An 8,377-nucleotide genomic window follows, 5' to 3' on the forward strand; every position below is an offset into this window, starting at 1 on the left:
GGTTCATGGCAGAAACAACATCTGATCCCAGACACATACCTCTGAAGGTGGACAGATGACAGTGGCTCAGTCTTTCCAACAATGCTCTGGTACCGTCGTCTGGATCAGGCTTGATTAGGCACAAACCCAAACCTGAGAACTGAACACAGAAAATGCCTTAAATTCAATCTGGCTGGATCTCTCTTGACCAACATAAGTGACGAACGGCAAACTCAAAAGCAAGCTGCTGCCTTGAGCAGCGTTTCATCATGACTGACATCTCCAGTGAGCAAGGACTAAATGATGGCATCAACGAGAAACCTGTCCCTGAATTGAACAGCGAAAACACCTTGATACACACAAAGCCACTAAAGGGAGCATTTTATGCTAGCACTGAACTGAGAGGTGAAAAGGATTAGGCATCAAAAGTACTGCCCTAAAGCACCAGGCAAACAAAGGCCCAAAGGCATTATGTACACATATTAACCACGAATAGCAAATGAATAACTAGGCTATTTTAATGTCAGAGAGCCTCATGGACACCCTGCCTCGCTGCTGATTTTATACATGCAGTCTTACAGAACATGTCTCTATCAGAGCGGGCCTGCCTTTCAATCTTTTTTAGAAACCTCATTTGTCTCAATTTGAGTTTTCACGGGGGAAAAAGCAGAAATACAACAATACAAACATAATAAAACAACAGTACACCCTGATTTTATCCCAGTATCCTGGTAAATCTGGTATCTGGATTGGAGATCAAAACTTTAAGTAGAGCATTTAAGCAGGTCAATGAGGTGGGCCTCCTTACTCTGACCAGATTATTTCAAACAACCCAGTCCAGCCTGGTTAGGAGCAACTGTTAACCTCATAGTGTACAATAACATGGCTTGCTGCAGGGTCACCGTCTCCACTGCAATGTCAAAGAAACAAGGGGATGTCCGATGTAAATCACACAGGTGTACTGTAGTCCTATGCAGGCTGAAGGACCGATGATTCAGAAAAGCCACACATCCATCACAAATCACACACTGTTCCCACGACCATATAACCTTTATGTGGAGGTCCTTTAAACTTTTAAAAGATTCTTCACCCACACGCTTATTTACAAAGTCGTGGCCTCCTTTATAAAACGTACTTGAACACAACATTCACAAATTGGGTGCCGCAACGTCTGAAGCGCACAGGCACGTCAGAGTGGGAACTTCTATTCATCTCCACACGTTTTCATATCAAATCCACATTTTTTAAATCACTACTTAACCTTGGATTTTCACTTACAATTATTTGAAGAATCTGAGCAGAAGAACATTTTATGAATTTATAAATTCCCTGCTTACTGAAAGAACCACCCATTTAAAAGTTCTTTAGGGAACCAAATGTGGTTCTTTGATGTAATTGTTCCAAAGAACTTTGGCATTTATATTTTATCTGCCCACATAAAGGCTCTCGACACTGCTGAGTGTATTTCTGTTTTCTGGCCTTTCTCAAAACCTCAACTGATCTACAAAATCATCAGTTGATTACTAATTTTGCCAATAAAACCAATAACAACACTCTTAACCTCAGCTTTCTGTGTGGGGCACCTTCGGGAGTTCCCCCATTTCTCTTACAGTAGACATATCTAAACACATTAGCCTCCAAACAAGGCCTGTCTACCTTAGAACGGAGAACACCTGCCAGAAAAGGCCTGTACAGCATGACAAATACCAGGGAAAACATATTTGCTCTAGTTCCACTTCTTAAGCTGAAACGAGCACATTCACGTGATGCTTTAAGACGTGTCTTTGTGCATACGTGTGCTTTTACAACACTGAGAATGGAGCATAATTACTCAAGTTATCTCTCCCTTTCCTGTAGTCTCCCAGCAACAGAAAGCTCACTGTGGCCTATTCTTTTAGTGTACTGTGATGGAGCGTGGAATCGCTATTCATAAAAAGACTGTATTAAAATAGCAAAGGGACATACAGCAGAGAACGAAGAAAGCTAACCTCAAAGGCAAGACTTAACTTTTAACTCAAGCATCGGAGAGCCTGTCAAACATGTCCCTTTTTTAAGTCGAGGTTTTAAAGACAGTCGGGTTCAACGGTGGTGAAGTTAAAACGTTTGGTGGGGAATGACAGAGAGATTCGGTTTGATGATTGAGCTCTGCAGGGGCCTTGATGTTATTGATTTGAAATTCATATCAAAGTGAAAGTTTGAATATCCTTTCTGTAGGGGGATGGATTAATATTTCAGCGCATTAGCTACTTTGGAGAGGAACAATATCTGTGGTCTAGACATGTTTGCCAAGTTGCGATTGAAATATTTGCTTTCCTGAAGAAAAATAAAGTCTTTCAGGACCGAATGAGAAAAATGTCTGCATTTAGCTCCGTGTATACAAGTACGCAAACAGAGAGTGCATTGTTGCCTGATAAGGCAGCTTCAACAAGACCAGGCCTTACTGAAGTAGGAAGTACATTCCTGGTCAAATAAATGACCTACACCACAAAGTGACGCACCTGGGGAAGCAGACGTGGCCAGAGTTGAAAATGTGAATGAATATTTTTGTAAGTGTATAGTAGAAATGTACTGCTCTGTAATGTGTTTAGTGTTGTGTTATATGTCATTATATTCTGTATTTTGTCTTACGGGCAGGCTAGGTGTCTGGAACTTGTGCGCACATGAATAAACTTCACATCTCCAGACATACAGCTGGTCCCCTGGTTAAGTTAGGGTTTGGATTCTTATACATACATATGCATGTACGTATGCATGTGTATATATACACACACAAACAATTATATGTGTGTGTGTGTGTGTGTGTGTGTGTGTGTGTGTGTGTGTGTGTGTATATATATATATATATATATATGTATATGTATATATATATATATATATATATATATATATATATATATATATATATATATATATTACACACACACATACAAACATACATGTATATGTATACACACACACAAAAATATTCACTCACATTTTCACTGATGATGATGGGATATGGAAGTACGCAGTCATCCAACTGCAGAGGTATCTACTCCATTAAGTGAACAGAGAACTACTTAACTTATTTATCAACTATCACTATTTTATATCAACTACTTTAAAAAGTTCAAAGCATGTATGACAGACAAGCATTAAGACAGTAAGGCATTCAGAAAGACAATCTATGTTGTGATATTTCAAATATCTCATCAAGACACAAACTATAGACATACATAGTAAACGATAACTAAGATCTAGTTCGTCCGTGTAAACACTTTGAAATTAAGTATGTGATCAAAATGTCAGTGGTTGACTCTGACTCATACTATCTAAACTAGCGGCCTACGGCTTCCTGTGTCCTAACACATCAGCACGCCACAAGAAGTACATAATTCCCTCTCATTTGTGACTAGAAGTAAAATGCTAACTGATACATTTACCGAAGGTGTAACCGGGACTGTAAATGAATCATTTGAAATATAACTGTTACAGCTAAAAGTAACAAGGGCACCAAGAGGCCTGTAATTTTACAGCAGACAACAGACTTCAGATTTTGATACCATAACAGAATTTTAATGGGTCGGTACGTTTTTAGTATTTTCAAATTACAAGACTTCTACTTAAGTATTTCTGTGGATCTGAGCAATCTGTATGTGCCACAATTCCATTCTAGTCCTTTACATTCAGTTCCTATTTACTTTTTTGGGCTTTAATTTCAATCAGTTCACATAGTGCCTGGACTACTCTGCTGTAGTTTACACCTTATTTTATTTTAGACTAAGAGAAGAACCGACCCCAAGAGGTAGGAGAGTATTAAAAGGGAATTCCACTGACTTATAAAAGTGTCTTCATAATTAAATGGTTAAGATGTAAATAAAATCAAACATTTATTATCAGAAAGTTAGAAACCCGGTGATGAAAAGAACCAGACACCCAAAGTATTTAAGGCCTATAAAATGTACAAAATATACAAAAACATACAAAAATATACGCTCCCTGAAACCTGAGACATGCATCCACAATAGTTTTCACAAAGCTTTGAACTTTTTTTTGTAAGAAAATAAGAAATTTCAACAACAGTTAACAATGTTTTGATCAGACATAAGGTTTTCATACAATCCTTGTTATCCCCCCCCAGAATAAATGGAGTGCAAATGTTTGTGCACCCAACTTACATCATGGTGACACCAGCCCACCCTGGGAACCATATGGGATACCACAGCAACCACCTAGCAGCACCTTAGCAACCACCTGGGATACCATAGCAACCACTTAACACCATAGCAAATAGCTAAAATACCATAGTACCTGCCTGGAAACACCCTAGAGACCATCTGGGAACCAATTAAGCCACTCATTTACTCTTCTAGTTTGCGAAACAACATCCAAACCAGACTCGAGCAGTCGTGTCCCAACATATACTTTAAGCTCTAATCATGACCCCTGGCTCCCATCACCACTACTGCAAAGCAATCGGAGGCAGTGAGTCTGTCTAGCATCGTGCATTTCACATCAAACCACTCTTACTGACAAAACTGTACACTACTCCTCATTTGCGTAGTGTGAGCTGATCATCTCCAGTGAAGTGTTCAACTGAAACTTTGTTTATTTAACAAATAAACTTTGTTTATTTGATCTAATAAATAAAGTTCAATGGCTTTTCAAGAAAAAAAAAGTGTCGGTGGATACTCGAGGTTTCTGTATCGGTATTGGGAAAGAAAAAGTGGTGGTGTGTCATCTGCAGCTCTATTGAAACCACTTGAGGAGATTTTGGACCTGATGCTTTATTCGCCCAAGTAGCTGCTTGGTAGCCTAATCAGCTGGCACGTGGATTTCTGGACCTGATGGGCCTGTTTATTTACAGCTACTTGTACCTCTATTTAGGTCAATTTTGCCATTAAGTAAGGAGACATTTACTTCAGGCTGGTTTTGGGCCAAGCTGTCCTCCTCAGCTCACAACACAAGCTAGTCCGCTGGCACTGAGGTGACTTTCATGAGGACCTCATGACGAGGACTCACCGACGGCGAGCTTTACTGCACAGAAGCGCTCAACAAACTGAAAGAGGGCTTTCACACGGTCAGGAGGTGTGAGGTGTTAGCGATGGAAGACACGTTGGCTAAAAACAGCTGTGCGCGTGTGTGTGTGTGTGTGTGTGTGTGTGTGTGTGTAACGTAGCAGCTCGCCTCGCTCCCTACACTTACATTTCCGCATTTGTATCCCCCCTCGACGGCACTTTTAGAAGTGTGAGGGCAAGTACACTTGGGTACCTCACACGGCACTACGGCGCTGACTGCCGACCCGACATCAACCAAACTGGCACGTTAGACAAAGTGTGCCAACGTGTGAAATGTTTTAATTCTGCGGTAAAGTATGTCTGTCCCCCTCCTCCTTTTCCGGACGAGCCCACGCCCTCCATTTCCAACACAGCCCGGCTGCCTGCCTGCACATCCCGATTCACCTTCGCTCAAAACCCTCACAAACCGCTCCAATCCCCCCTCGGCTGCTGCGAGCTTCGAGCAGAGAAAGAAAGCCACCCCGCCACACGGGGCCCACGGCCGAACCCCGTGCTGGGAGACAGTGGAGAGAAGGCTTGGCGTTTCTCTTACCTCGCTTTCTAAGAATCTGGAGTTTCAGGTCCCAGTTAAAGTGAAACTTAAAAAAAAAAACCCGAAGGCTGCGTCCCAATCTAGTTAGGGCGCTTAGCTAGTGCGGACTTGCACTCTAACTAGAACCCTCGACTAACACTCGGAATTCCAGCGGGCCGAATTCTACGCGCCAGCTGAGCCTTCTAGTTAGAACGCAGGGACGTAAATTGGAACACAGCCTTCGTTTTCCCCCCTAAATCTGAGAGAGTAACAGGCAGTGACGTCAAGGGGCAAAATTCCAGCACAGCCCTGTCCACGGTTGCCCATGTAAGGCAGTGTAGCCTAGCCTCACTGGTGCAATGTCAGTGTCTAGCTCATTGTGTAATACAAGAGCTCAAATCAATCATCATGTGCGCACTGGTGCATGGATAATGCGTCCTGCAGGCTATTGCTAAAAAGAAAAGTTGGAATGCATCCTATTGCATGAGAAGGTTTTAGTGCAGTTGAGTATGAGGGGGAAAAAGCAATTAAAGTTTATTGTCAGACAAAGCACACAGTAAATATAGCAAGGGTGCTACTGGACACAAAGCTGTGCACTTAGTGAAGGGATTAACACATAGGATGAAGGAAGTGAATGAACAATAAGTCAGCTGATGGAGGCTACAAAAACGTTTAAAGGGCCCATAACTCGTATTTATCTTGCATATATTTTCCCTCTGAGATGCACTCATGACTTTTTTTTTTTGACCAAATCATCATTCTATAATAACGTTTTTCAACCTTTCTGTTTTAGAATCAAACAAGCTGCTTTTGTTATTATGCCTTTTAGACCGGTATATGAAAATGACCTCTATTCTGACTGGCTGTCCTGTATTGTGCCTCATTCAAAAAGCAGTCCAGGCTGAAAACCTCCTTAACGCAGCAGAGTGAATGGACAGAGATATACTGCTTTATGTGTTGGCTTTTCATGACATCACAAAAACAAAGAATTTAAAACAGGCTGTTTTTGCAACTACATTACCATATATGATCTGTATGAATTGGGGAGCGCATGAATGCACGGAAACTTTCCATACAGTTCATTCCATACTTTCATTGAAACAGTTGTTTTTCCATGATATGGGACTTTGAAGTGAGAAAAATGATGTAAAAATCACTTTTCATATACTATAAACCGTACTATAAATATGCCAATACAATTCCATTAAAACAGCGCCATTCAGTCTGTTAACATCATTCACCCCTTGACCTTTTCCAGAAAGAACTCCCTGAGACAAGGATTGCTCCATTCAGACAGCGCTAAGCCACACACCTGCAATTTGCATGCTCTTTGCATGTGTCTGCGCTCAATGCAAAAATCATAACTGCATTATAACTGCACTCCAGACTCAGATTTATGTCTCTCTTTCTCTCTACGCAAAAGAGAATGCACCACAATAGCACTCAGCGATGCTGGCAGTGGTGCTCACAGACACTAAAAGTGACTGAGATAAACAGCAAGGGTCGCCACATTTTTCTTCTCTCAATAATACAGCGGTGGCATCTACTCAAAAGCTGAGCCGCTATGTTTTCCAGATCTGTCTAAGTATCATAATTTTGGTCTTACAAAGAACTATATCGCGCCAGCACATAGAATGAGGCTTTGGCGTACACTGGAACAGTTTTGAGGTCCTTTGTCTCTAGAAACAACTGTTTTCCACAGCAAGATATTCATTGGTGAGGCTTCCAACGGGAAGCAAAGGAACCCAACAGGTTAAAGCCTTACACGTAGGACTTTGTTCTAAACTCAAGGATGTCTACTGATCAGCAGTCCCTGGGAAGTTCTGTGAAATAAAAATAGTCTATAATTTGTAGTTTTTATTTAATAAAATCACAGTGCTTTAAGTATTGTAGTAATACTCAGAATCAAAATTTTTTCCCCTATGGTATCGCCATGAATACAGTCTAGTTCTCCCATTGGTTAGACTGTTGGGAGCTGTACAAAAGGCCTTTCCGGGAGGATTAACTAGTTTTCTGGAATTATTAGATACATCGCTGACTGTGAATAGGAATGGTAGTCTAGTGGTAGCATCAGTCAGCTGGCAGAAACAAAAACCAGCAGTGGTAGCTGTTTGCTAGGGCTCTTTAAAGATTCAAAACATATGGAAAAGTTTTTACAAGCTTCAAATGTCAGTGTTTAATCTCGCTAACTTGGCACTAATATCTAAAACCCCACAGGCGTGCAAATAGAAATTGCAATTATACAGGTGTTTTTTTACTCATTTTTAGACAGTTTTGGCCCAAACTGAAAAACTAGTTCTGATAGTCCACAACAAACACCAACACTTCTACAATTCTGATCAAGCCAGTCAGGCCAGTTTAGCACCCAGAATTTTGTAATACAGAGCCATGCTGTTGTAATACATGCCGAATGCAGTTTGGCATTGTCTTGCTGGAATAAGCAAGGTTGTCTCTGAAAAAGACGTCACCTGGATGGCAGCATTCATCCAGCAGGTTTCTCCAAAACCTGTATAGATCGTTCAGCATTGATGGTGCCATCACAGATGTACAAGTCACTCATGCCATGTGCACCGATGCACCCCTACACCATCACGGATGCTGGTTTTTGAACTGTGCGCTGAAAACAAGCTGGATTGTTTGTCTCCTCCTCAGCCCGTCAGACGCAGCGTCCATGATTTCCAAAAAGAATTTAAAAATTTGATTCGTCGGACCACAGGACACTGTTCCTCATCACCTCAGTCCATCATAAATACGTTCAGGCCAGGAGGAGGTGCCACTGGTTGTCAACCTGGTCCCATGCATACCGAGATTTCTCTGGATTCTTTAAGTC

At 41.3% G+C, this 8,377-nt stretch overlaps 1 protein-coding gene across 4 annotated transcripts in view; it reads right to left on the bottom strand.

Moving 5' to 3' along the window:
- Positions 1 to 5,780, bottom strand: part of LOC108427685 (LIM domain containing preferred translocation partner in lipoma) — a 259,778-nt gene extending 253,998 nt beyond the window's left edge. Inside the window, exons 1-2 of one of the 4 annotated variants that reach the window (XM_017698030.2) lie at positions 5,569 to 5,780; positions 40 to 139 (exon numbers count right to left, since the gene is read on the bottom strand). The gene's annotated coding sequence lies outside the window, so the exon portion shown is untranslated. Of the gene's footprint in view, positions 1 to 39; positions 140 to 5,163; positions 5,516 to 5,568 lie in introns of those variants that run through there. The other 3 variants (XM_017698031.2, XM_017698033.2, XM_017698035.2) reach the window with 3 other exon arrangements.
- Positions 5,781 to 8,377: the final 2,597 nt, after the last annotated feature.

The sequence above is a fragment of the Pygocentrus nattereri genome, chromosome 26 (assembly GCF_015220715.1).
Source record: "Pygocentrus nattereri isolate fPygNat1 chromosome 26, fPygNat1.pri, whole genome shotgun sequence".
Taxonomy (NCBI): Eukaryota; Metazoa; Chordata; class Actinopteri; order Characiformes; family Serrasalmidae; genus Pygocentrus; species Pygocentrus nattereri.